The sequence below is a fragment of the Dromaius novaehollandiae genome, chromosome W (genome assembly GCF_036370855.1).
Source record: "Dromaius novaehollandiae isolate bDroNov1 chromosome W, bDroNov1.hap1, whole genome shotgun sequence".
NCBI classification, from domain to species: Eukaryota; Metazoa; Chordata; class Aves; order Casuariiformes; family Dromaiidae; genus Dromaius; species Dromaius novaehollandiae.
In genome coordinates, this window is record NC_088130.1 from 38,354,881 (window position 1) to 38,367,062 (window position 12,182).

Sequence of the window (12,182 nt, forward strand, 5' to 3'; positions counted from 1 at the left end):
TAGTTTTTTCAAGTTTAGTAACATGAGTAGCTAGGAATATATTAATGTAAACCTTGATTCTATAAAGACCGATGTGTATGCTTTACTTTGAGTCCTTTCTGTCGTCTCTTTGACTTCAAGGTACAATATATATGGTTAAGCGCATCTGAAAGTTGCTACAGGTTTAGGGCTTACAGTACTGTATTTTGTGAACTATTATTCTCTGACTTTATTTCCATCAGGACTTTCTTTTAAATTCATAAATTCAAATTACTCATGTTTTTACATGTTTGCAATATTTTTATTTTTACCTCCTGCATAGAAAAATGTCAGTACTTCAAAAAAAAAACTGTGCTTTTTGTCTGAACATGGAATTTAAAAAGAATTTGTGCATTATAACACACTCTAAAACCAACATCCAATAATACTGGCATGTTGCAGTCATGAGACAAAGTTTCCCTACCAGTGCTGTGGCTAAATAGGTCTGCCAAGATTGGTTAATTAATTATTATTACTGTTTTAAATGAAATGGCTGAGTAGCTCAACATCGCATATTAGCAAGACTGCCCCTGTTAGTTAAAAAATGATCATAAATTAGAGAAATTGCTTTTCTATTTTCAAAAAAATAAAATTCAGCAGTTGAATTTACAGCAAAATCAGTGAAAAGCTATTGTTGTTTACATCTGATGTATCTGATGGATGTTTTGTTGAAACTGGAGATTCACAAGTGTGAGAAATTCTCATTAAAATTATTTAACACTATGTCCAGTGTTCTGCATACATGTGGTTGCAATTTAGGAGTAATTTTCTGTAATTGTTTCTTAAGCACCTGATACTGAGTTATTATAAATATATTAGTTATATTCATTTGACCTATTTTCTTTACATATTCAAGTTGTTTTATAAGAAATGGTTATGTTGTTGTTAGACTTCATTGATTAAACTTTTTAAAAAAGTTTATTTTTGAGAATAAACTCAATTTACTATAACAACAAATTGTAATTTTTAAGTGTGCTTTCCTAGAATTTGTAAATTCTCTAATGTGGGTAGTAACTTGTATTCTTCATGGCAGAAAACCAAGTTTGAAGGAAAAAATATACAAGGATTTATGGGGGATACAGTTTGTATTCTCCCTAAAGGTTGCTTAGTGCTGTGGGCCAAGCCAAAAAGCAATAATTCTGTCAATATAAAACCAACACCAGATTTGTTTTAATTGGTTTATAGCCTGGAATTGAAATTGGATGTGCAATATTGAACTGCATATACCATTAACCATTAAGACACTGATTTTTTGAACTATTCCATACTACCGTAGTTTATTTTCAAAGTGTACCTCAATTATTATTTTGTAAATAAAGCTATAAAATTTTGCTCTTAGTAACATTAGTTTATACAATAGCTTCAGTGTCAACATGTTCACTCAAATATTGGACCTATGGAGGACTTCAGTCCTCAGTTCTGTCAATCAGATATCTTTTAAGAAGAGTAAATTTACTTCTAAAAATGAATACAGCAAGCATTTAAGTCATTCACTGTAGAATTTCAAAATTTCAGAATGAATAATTATCAATAAAGCTACAACACTGGAATATCAACAACTGTAGTATTAATGCAGAAAGCACTTATCTTGCTAGTGTTTGATAATTTCCATAGTTTTGATTAGCCAGATACACTGAGAAGCTGAAGGTACAGTTTACTGTGCTTTAGCCTCCACCCAATATGATTGGCTTGACTCTGCTTCCCATTTCTACTATTATATTGAAACATAATTTAGAAAGCGTTTCTACTAGGTTTCATCCTCTTTATATTTAGCACCCTGATTTAAAGCCCAGAGAAGTCAGTGAAAAGATTTCCACTGATTCAGTTGGACTGTGAGATCAGGCTTTCGAGTTTTAGCCATTATAAATGATTAAACACAATGGGATTTTCACTAATAGCTGATAGTTCTTTAAAGAGTTTGTATGAGATACTCTTTTACAAGCCTTACTGTTTCTTACAATATAATATATTCCACGAGCTATTGCTGCTTCTGTGAGAAGTTGCATCATTTGATTAGTTTTCCAATTTATATACTTACAGTAATCTTTAAATAACAACTGGCTTATATTCCTGTGTTATTTTTCATATTTGATATCATAAATCTATTTGAATGTTTAGACTAGATTAAAAGGTTGCATAGGGAAAATCTGTTAAAAGTTTTTGATTAATAAATCAAGACCCCAAACAAAGCACAGTTCTGCAAAGCTTATTCATAGGTCCATTTACCATGACATGGAAGGAGGACTATTCATAAGACTGGGGTTTTTTCTCCTTCTTACTAGCTCCCAGAAAGTGTTTGCAAGAACAGCAGCAAATCCATTGACTTGAAACTGCCGTATTGTTATTTATATTCAAACATAGTATGGTTTTACAGTGCAAGGCATGTTAGATGGGAATGTGATCTACATGGTTCATGCATCCTCAGCTTTTTCAAGCACATAAATTCTCTGCAGGGCAGCACATACAAGGGAAAGATAGATGGAGTATGAATCAGAACCAAGGGATATAGCAGTAGTTGAATTCTTCCGCCCTCTCCCATTGCAAGGATGCAGCTGTTTCGATAATACAGTTTCTGCAAAAGAGTTGAAATTGTTACAAAGCCTGTGGAAGATGATTTCTACCCTCGCTCTTCCTCTCATTTGCCCAGTGTCCTGACTAACTCTTTAGGTTAATCGTTGGACACACTATTTGTCTTTATCAGTAAACAGCTGTTTTCTTCCACACTGCTGTCTGCTATGGTAGGAGACTCCTCTGTTGTTCAAAGTGCTTGTGTGAGCAGATCGGGAAGGACAGAAATGGTGCTGCCCTCCCTAGAAGAGGATTTCATCTGAGAAAGTCTAGTTCATTGGACTCACGTACTTTATTCACCATCCTAATATAAAATGTAAGTTAAAACAGTCTAAAAAGTCATATGTCTCTGGCTGCAACACTCACAAAAACGTGCAATATAGGCATCTGTACTTTTCCCGAAACTACTGAAACTTAAAAATCTTTGGGTACGTCGAAGGAAAACTATTACAGCCTAGATATTAGAGGCCCAGTCCTGTTACCTTGGAGCTCATGAGAGCTCTGTTACTGACTCCAGGGAGTGCAAAATCCAGGCTTTTACCTAGGAGGTGCCATTCATTTAACATTGTTTCACGTTGGCTGCCAACTGGCTATATTTTCGTGGCCTCATAATTATTATGTGGCGACAAAGGGGGCGAGGATGTTTGAGTCTTCTGTGCATGATCCCAAATTCTCTTTAGCTGTGAAACTTTCAGAAATGCCCATAGCCATCCAAAAAAATCCCTTTTGCTCTGCTTCAGGCCACAGGGTGAAGGAGTATAAATAACTGCCACTCTTAGACTAAGTGTGTATTTTGTTTACCATCATGGTATTAAATGTAAATTAAAACTTTAAAGAGAATCCTGTTATAAGCAGCCAATGTGACCAGAGACTTTCTTTTTATTACTGTGACACCGGATAATATAGCCTTGGTAAATGCGGGATGAATAAGACATCTTTGGTAGTGCTGCTCAAGCCCATGAGACTGTGGTAGCCCTGCCAGCAGCCCCTCAGAGTAGGCTGCATGCTTGATACTAGTGGCACCAGCAACAGAACTGGTAGCCAAAAATATTAGCGCTGATATCTGATGTCGGAAGCTCCTAACGGCTACAAGTTCCTTGTGCAGGAATTGCTATCAAACTGGTGAAGGCTGCTGTGACGAATTCTGGGTTGTTGGAAAAAGAGGAAGGACATTTGTAAAAATATGGCTGAAAATTATTTTCATGTTTTAAGTGCAAAAAAATTTCAGCTAGCTCTGTTATGGCCAACACATGAAGGAAATTTTGCATTCATCCCCCTCAGAAAAGTCCTTATAATTTTTCCTATTTATTTTTCATCAGTTTGAAACATTTCTGTTAGTTTTAATGAGGGCCTTCTGTGGTCTACCATAGATGGGGATCATCTGAAACTGTCTTTTTATCAATCCAGGCAGGGCTGCCCAGGCTTAAAATAAATAGGTGTAATGACATAATGATATTGTATTAATGTTATATAAGGTCACTTAAAAAAAAAAGTCTCATTATATTCATGGTCTGTGAGCTAAATTCAGAGGCACATTGACCCAGGAGAGAGGGCATATTGACCCAGTGACATTCTGGAAGAAGGTCTGGAACGCCCTCTTACTTTTAATATGCTGATTTTTCTAGTTAAAATCAAGAAAGATCTGGTCTTATACAGCGATCTTATACAATGATTTATCCCTCTGATCGTTGCATTTTTTTTTCTTTTTCTGCTTGTGAAGCATCCTGTTGTCAGATTCCCAATTTAAACTCAGCTGACCTAACTAATGATTCTGCACACTTTGTTTGAAACATCTCTTTCAAATTGTAATGAGCTGCTGGGGGCTTAAGTGTTATTAAATACCATAGGAAGTGTATACTTCAATATTAAGACACTTAAATATTAAGACACCCTTTTGAAAGTAGCCTGTCTCTGTAATTCTGTCGAATATTACAGTAACAAACACTTGCTGCTTAACTTTTTCATGTGTATCATTCTTTGATTCCAGCAAATCTGTAGAGCTATAAAGCAAAACTCGCTGCAGTTATCAGCTCAACAGAGAACAAATTAAAGCAGATGAGTGAAGTGAGGTTATGGGGCAGGGGAAGAATATCCTGGAGGGAAACGACCGTTTGCAGGAAGACCTAGATTTGTGCTACTGACTTCGATACTGAACGCTGCTAGTTTCAAAACTAATTTCAGACTTACGTGCGTCTATTTTTATCTGTGCTTCAGCGCTATTTAAAAGGAAAGAGTAAAAGACTGTCGGCTGAATCAGAACCTTCCCTGTAGAAACAGAAGAGAGTCTTGCATATTGGTGCTAACACAAGTGCAAGTTAAAGAGGAAACTTTTTTCTACTAGTATCCTGATATTTTCTCTCTTCCCTGATGAGATTTCTTGATTTTATACAAGATCTGAGATTTTAGGATTTTTTTTCTCCCCAGGGAAATGTTTTCAGATGAAAATATAAATGCTAAACTGTGCAGCTAAGCATCCTACTGCTCAATGAACCTTTGTTTTAAACATAATATTCTCTTTATCTTTTACATATTAGAATCCTCCCTCTTGCTTACATTCGGTTGCATGTGATGAGCCATATCTTTGGAATATATCGCTTACGGTTGGCCCTGGTCAGAGGGGAAGTTAATTTTCTGTAGGCAAAGAATACACCCCAAGTTTTCATGCTTCTCAAACTGTACTGGTCTGTACAGCTGTGACAGCACTTTTCATTTTGCGTCAGACTACCTGAAAGCTACAGTTTTAAAATACATGCTGAACTGAATCATGAATTTCTAGAATGTATTATATTTAAGGTTAAGTGTGCTTGTATTACAAATGTATGTTTTGAGCATAATTTAGAGTGAATTAGCGTAAGGTAAATATTTAGGTCAAATTACTTTTAATTTGAAGTGTGAGCAAGAAGCTTAAGTAAAGAGAGTGCGACGGTAAATGAGGCATCTGCCAACATAGTACAGCTGAAAACTAATGCAGACAGAGGCACAGCCTTGCTGTCTTGTAAGGAATGGTTTGGAAAGCCCTGGGGGAGAAAGAGCTGGAGGTGGGAAGCAGAACTGAAGCCATTGTGGAAAGGAAGAAGTTACACTCTTCCTGTTATGACAGGAAATGCAGACAAATGTGCTTCCTGACCATTTGCTCAGCAGGGAATGAAATATTCTTTGACCTTTACCTTGTGAACATTTTAGCTGCACAGAACTAGTAAACATGTTTTTTACCCTAAACATCTATTTGTACCTGCCAAAACTAGTGATAGGATACAGAATAAAAAATTCAGCTTTCGTGTATGTTATATTAGCTAGTGTGTATTTGATAGAGATGAATTTTCTCATTTATATGATGTCTTTGCCTAGAACATATATATAATGTATACCTCAATATATAATGGATTTAATCCTATCTGTCTGACTGAACAAAAGGAAATGAAATAGCAGAAATTGACCATTATTTTTCTTGCCTCTCTATCAGTTCTTTAGATCTTAACTTGTAATTTAAACTGTGAAGCATACTTAATACTGCCTAACCTACTAATTTCTGAGTTGCTGTATTATCTGTTAATTAACACATCTTCAAATTATCCCTCTTCTCTTGACTCATGAAGAAAAAATAATCCACTATCATGTTAAAGATTTGGATAGACTGAAATCACTCTTTTAAGTTTTTGATCTGTAGTTTATGTACTAATACACTAAAAATAGGATGTAACAAAGAAATACAAAACCTTCTTTTTTATACTGATTAATCATGAGCATTTTATTTGTTATAGCTATAATTTTAGGGCATCCTGCTCAGAACTCCTCTTTAGCTGGAGTATTCAGCAAGTCGTAGCTCAGTATGCTTGAGGCTTTCCAGGACAATAGTTCTTTTACCAGCATAAATCACTGCTGTAAGTTATGCTGGAGGGTTTTAAGAACATGGAAGCAGGCTGCTGAAGAGTCCTTCACTGCACTTTAAAGGGCCTTTCATTTAATATGACATGCCCAGCCATTGCATAAAGGAAGGTTTGTCTAGAGCGAATCCTGCACTGGTTCCGCTTCCCAGTTCCACTGAGGGTTACTGTGAAGACTGTTGCAGGCAAGCCTCTTCATATGACAAACAGAGCTAAACAAAATCAAATAGGAGGAAGTAGAAGAGAGACTATGACAGGAGCTGTTGCCTCTGTAATAGTTATTGAGGTTTCAACATATGATACAATTAGGTGTCTGGCAATGGCACTTCAGCCAAAAGCCCCTTGGTTTGTACGTGGCCAGCTGGATTTCACTGTCTAAAGGTAATTCCTCATGTGGTACTTCCTATTTGCCACATACCTTCTATCTACCATGGCTGCTCTGGTTCCTGTGTCTGAAATTTAGACATATCAGGTGAACAAACAGAATAATATTCCTTTTTGACCAGGCAGCGCATGTATCAGATACTGTGATACATAAGTGGGCCCTCTTTTCCTTAGCCATTCACACATGTTTAATGGCAGGAAACGTATATGGGAAGGATTATGTGAAAATTCCCTGTTTCTCTCATTTTCCTATGTCAGCAACTATATTTCTTTATAATTAGGATAGGAAGAAGTAAGGCGAACCCTGATATTTTGCCACTGACTGTATCAAATTGCTTGAAAGAGCACAGGATTGCTACTTTAAACATAAAATGTAAGCATATACACTGTGATTGTCAGTGACAAATATGGAGTTCTCATAACGGCACTACTATTACAGCTCAGTCACCCAAAATTAGCCAGTCAGAGCCTGTGAGATTTCAAAATAATGGACTAGAATTGAGTGACTAAATTAAGAACCAAGAAAAAAAGAAACCCCAAACGCCATACCAGCCCCCCACCAAAAAATTACAGAAAGCAGGAAAGATAATATTGCCACAAAGATAAATAGTGTGTCCTGAAGGGTATTCTAGTCAAATTTTGTTTGGTCTGTTCCTCCACTGATATATTAACATCTACAAGGGACACAACATTTTTGTTATAAATTTAGCTAAATAAAGACTACTGCCAGTGGCTACTCTCCCCATTTACTAAGACAGTATCTGGATTGAAAAAATGGATGGACTTATTCACATATGTGCATACACACACATATTTAAATTTCAGCATATCAAAGGATCTACACTCAAAACCAAGAAACATTATCTCCCAGTGTATTTAGTTTAAATAAGCATTACTTACTACAGATTAAACAAGAAAGTCTGGCTCTGGGCCAGATTACCATCTAAATGGAGCATATAACAATGTGTACTCATGTGCACTCGCACTCTGGCTGTCTACAGCCCCATTCATAGACATTGCTATGACAAGTCCATAAACCACCTCTCAGAAAGACCTCTTGCAGCTTTACATATGGAGGGCTAGTTAAGTGGTCTTTCCATGGCAGTGAGGAAGAGACAGAGTTGGAGTGGGAAAATATCCTTTTGACAATCCTCTTTTGTCAGTCCTTCCTCTAGCACATACAGGGAGTTTCACCTTTAGCCAGAATTTCATCCAAAATGCACAAAAAGCTAACCTTGATTTTTATCAGTGAATGTAGAAACTGGCTCCTTCACTTTGTTTTGGTTTGGTTTCCTAATACTTGAAAGAAGCATCTGATTTACTCACAGCCTATGTAGTCATCAGCATTTATACTTATTCCCATAAAAAATGCACCAGGCTTTAGGACTCTGATCTTCTATGTACCACCATTCCCATTATGAGAGCAGTGTGGCTCTAAAGTTTTGAAAAATAAAAAGAGTTAAAAGGAAAGAGTAGGAGTAGCAAAAGTAAGAAGTTAAATAAGTCAAAGAACTGTGCTTTTAGTCAAATAGTAGTAGACTAGTGGGGGGTTTTTTGACTATGTATAATATGCAGGGGTGGAATTAGGTTATTTTTTGGTATGGTTCAGAGGTAAATGTGGTACTCGCTGCACACTGGGTTTTTTGCAGTACATACACAACCATGCATAGAAAGCCTCATAAAAGTATTTAGGAACTCTATTACTATTTTACACCCTGTGTTTTAAATATACATGCTTGGAGGGGTTTTAAAGATAGTTGAATGCTGGCCTCTTATCTCTTCTACTTCCTCCCCCCACTCTACTTTCATTCCCCCTAGTTCTCACCCTACCATTCTAAAATATTATCCTAGCCCAGGAGAGAAGGACTTCATAAATTACCTACCTTTCTCCAGAAAAGCAGAAAATTTGTAAACTGAAAGAGATCTACAAATTAGAAGTGAATAACATCTTCCCAATCTGGTTTGGACAGCAGGCATAATTAATCATATCTTGACTAAAGTTGGCAGGGAAGAAAATGTATTGATTTCATTCTTGCTGCTGAAAAAAGTAAAATATTAAACAAATTCCATTGAAATGCATGCACTTTTTTGGATATCCTTTCTAAAACATGTTGATGAATTGGCTTACTGTCCTTATGTTTTCTTTCAGTCTCTGAAGTGCTTTTTATGTTATTAGGAGTCTTCCTCCTGAAGACATTGTCCTGACAAAATGGCAGATTGTATGTTGATATATGATGCTATCACGACTGAGTAATTCAAATGCAGTATATGATATCAAGACTGTGTGATTACCTGGATTTATTGGTACTGTAGCTACAGCTACTGGAAAACTTGTATTCAGTGAATTGTGCATGTTTTGTTCACTCCCAGAGCTGACAAGTACAAATAAAATTGTTAAAGCGCAATCCGATCTTCTTCAGTGTAGCTTTCAAGCTCCCTTCCACCTAAAGAGGCAAAATGTTTTTAATAATTTGTGTTAATCTTTACCACTCAGCAAAATTTCTGCAATACTAGAATATTTGCTGTTACCTTAGATGATATTTATTAGATACTTTTAGTTTAGGTGAATATGGCTCACATAACAAATTGAGACCAAAAAAAAATTAAATAATAAAGATGCTGTTTCCTTATATTGCTCACTCAAATATTTTGGAGTATGGAAGAGAAGTATATTTCTATTCCTAATGAAGCCACAAAAAAGGAATTATGTGTAACAATCATTTGTTTTTAAATGGCTTGAAAGGTATTTTTAATCTTTCCTGAGGGTACTGACCTTTCACCATACATTTGAAAACATAAGTTACAATCCTAACTATAAACTATTGTAAAAGTGTAATACATTATATATTTATATATATATATATAAAAATACATTATTATCTTTAAAAGTAAATGCTCTAAAGTGCAAGCTGTTAATGAGTCTATTTAAAAAGAATAGTAATATTCCAGGTCACCGTAGAAACAGTAATAGTTACAATTGTTTTTCATGCATTTTTGAACAGTAGCAGAATGCATTATCTAATAGATTTGGAAAATGTTAGAAAGATCAAGGAGCTATTAGCAAACTGAATTCAGAGCAATTAAGATTATGCTTTAAAGAAAGAAAGAAAGATCTTATCTGTTGTCCTTTCTTTCAGTTTCCACAAAAAGGAACTCTAACCAGTATCATTTTGGTGATAAGTGTTATGAAATAAGTATGTGCTATGCAGCACAGCTGTGTGGTTACTCTAAATGTTCAGAAGCACCTAACAGTAAACACAAACAGTGGCTTTAAAGATATTTCTGTACTGGAGTGTACTTTGATGGTAAGAAGCTGTAACATGCTAAATTCTGAGGTTTCTGTGCAACAGAAACCATACTGTATAGAGACACTCCACCTACTGCACTGTGGTCAAAAAGCTGATTGAAAAGAGTTTTAGATGCAGAAAAATATGTTGAGTTAGTATATTTTATTTTCTGTGTGTTTAGCTTTTTCTAAAACATGATATATATCTTGAGATATATTTATATTATATATAAGTTTCTGAACAAATGCATCACAATTTTCTGCAATCAGGGAAAATATTAATGGAGTACCTGATATACTAGTATATTTTTCAGAGTTTGAATGAAGTTTGTTACCTAGCTCATTATCCATTCCAAGTGCCAAAAGCCATTGACAGAGACCAATTTAGATAGAACTTACTATCAAATACATATATTTGAGACCAGTGCTGTGTAAAGTGTTTTTTTTTAATGCTTGAATAATTATATTTAATGGTAATCCATCTTTTCTTAACAGTATGTTGACAGAAAGGCTAAAGAGACTGAAATGGCAATAAGAGCAATAACATTTAGTATACATTTGGGAGAATAAATGTACGGAGTATTGGCACAGAGCCTCATCTTCTGGAGATAGACTAGCAAATAGGGATTAGCAATACTTAGAGGTCACGTTTTCCAAGGCATGACCTGCTGGGATTCTAAGGTAGGCTGGGGTTGCAGTTAGCATTAACTTGCATTAGGAATGTGACAAGATAAAACAGCAGCTAAACAAACCATGTACAGAGGAATCTTCCTGCCTCAGTGTTAAACCAATTGCGGAGCTACGACTTACTACCCACGGGTATTAAGGAACTAGTAGCAGCAAGTGTGGGATTAGGCAAACCTGTAAACTTGGTCGAGTGCCTGTCCTCGCCATATCATATACCTTCACTAGATGTTACGTTTGATTAATAATAAACAGGCTTAGCAAAAACATATTTTTTATCTTAAACATTCATATTACTAAAAATTGCTAGAGAAGAAAATGGATGTAAAAAACCCACAGTCATTGTATACACTTAGTGTGTATAGAAAGGGACAGAAAAAGCAGAAACAATTTCAACCGTACAATTAGTTTAAACATTGCTTGGTAGTTTGTTATTGTAAGCCACATATCTTATTGGAACTTGTAAGCTGGTGCAGAAAAGGAAAAAAAAAAACACATTTATTCAATGTGCAGGTCATTTTTTGTCAAAACAGTCCCTGGGGAAAATTATACTTACATACAGATAATAGGTGATTTTCATACCGCTTAGGTTTTGCATAAAGTTTCAGGGCATTAGCTGGCTTACTGAGAACTTTTAAGCACATTCCTATTTTTACCTATATAATATGACCAGGCTCCTTTGTACTAAAAAATGCCGGCTCATATTTCTAAGCATCTACTTGAAATGAAATAAAGTATGGTACAGCTGTGTATAGATAAGATGTTATCTCAAAGAGGATATTTGTTGCTGGCCAGATAGAATTTGTTCTTCATTCTTGCTTTATATTTCTTGTTTCTCAAATGAGAACATGAAAGTTAAATAAAATGTGTTTGACTCTTTTAAACTAGACACTTCTCCCAAACTATCATGAGTGTATTTATATAAACACCGTATCTCTTCTACTCTACTTAAAATTCTGTATGAAATAATTCCTCCTGCTAAAAATCTAGGCAGCCAGGATTGGGGGGGGGCAGGATGGAATCAGTCAATCACTATCAAAAATAAGAATCGACTGTACCTTCTGTTCAAACTATTTACAACTGCAAATCTGAGGTGCCGTTTTAAAATATTGATGGGAAAAATGTATGCAGCATAAATACAGTGTCTAAAAAGGGCAAAACTCTGAGAATTAAAAAGAGAGAAAGATGCAGAATTAAAAGTTCATAGTGCTACTTAATGAAAATGCCTCGTACCTTTTACTTGTGGCTTGAGTTTTGTGCAATGAGAATTACATATATTTCCTCAGTTACATAACACACACAGATGGATACTTATATTCTATTTTGGAACTAAATTTATATTTATGGATTTCCCTTCT

At 35.4% G+C, this 12,182-nt stretch overlaps 1 protein-coding gene across 11 annotated transcripts in view; it reads left to right on the forward strand.

The window, feature by feature from the left end:
- LOC135323497 (myocyte-specific enhancer factor 2C) overlaps positions 1 to 12,182 on the forward strand; it is a 126,931-nt gene that overhangs the window by 47,735 nt on the left and 67,014 nt on the right. The gene's annotated exons all lie outside the window — the stretch shown is intronic.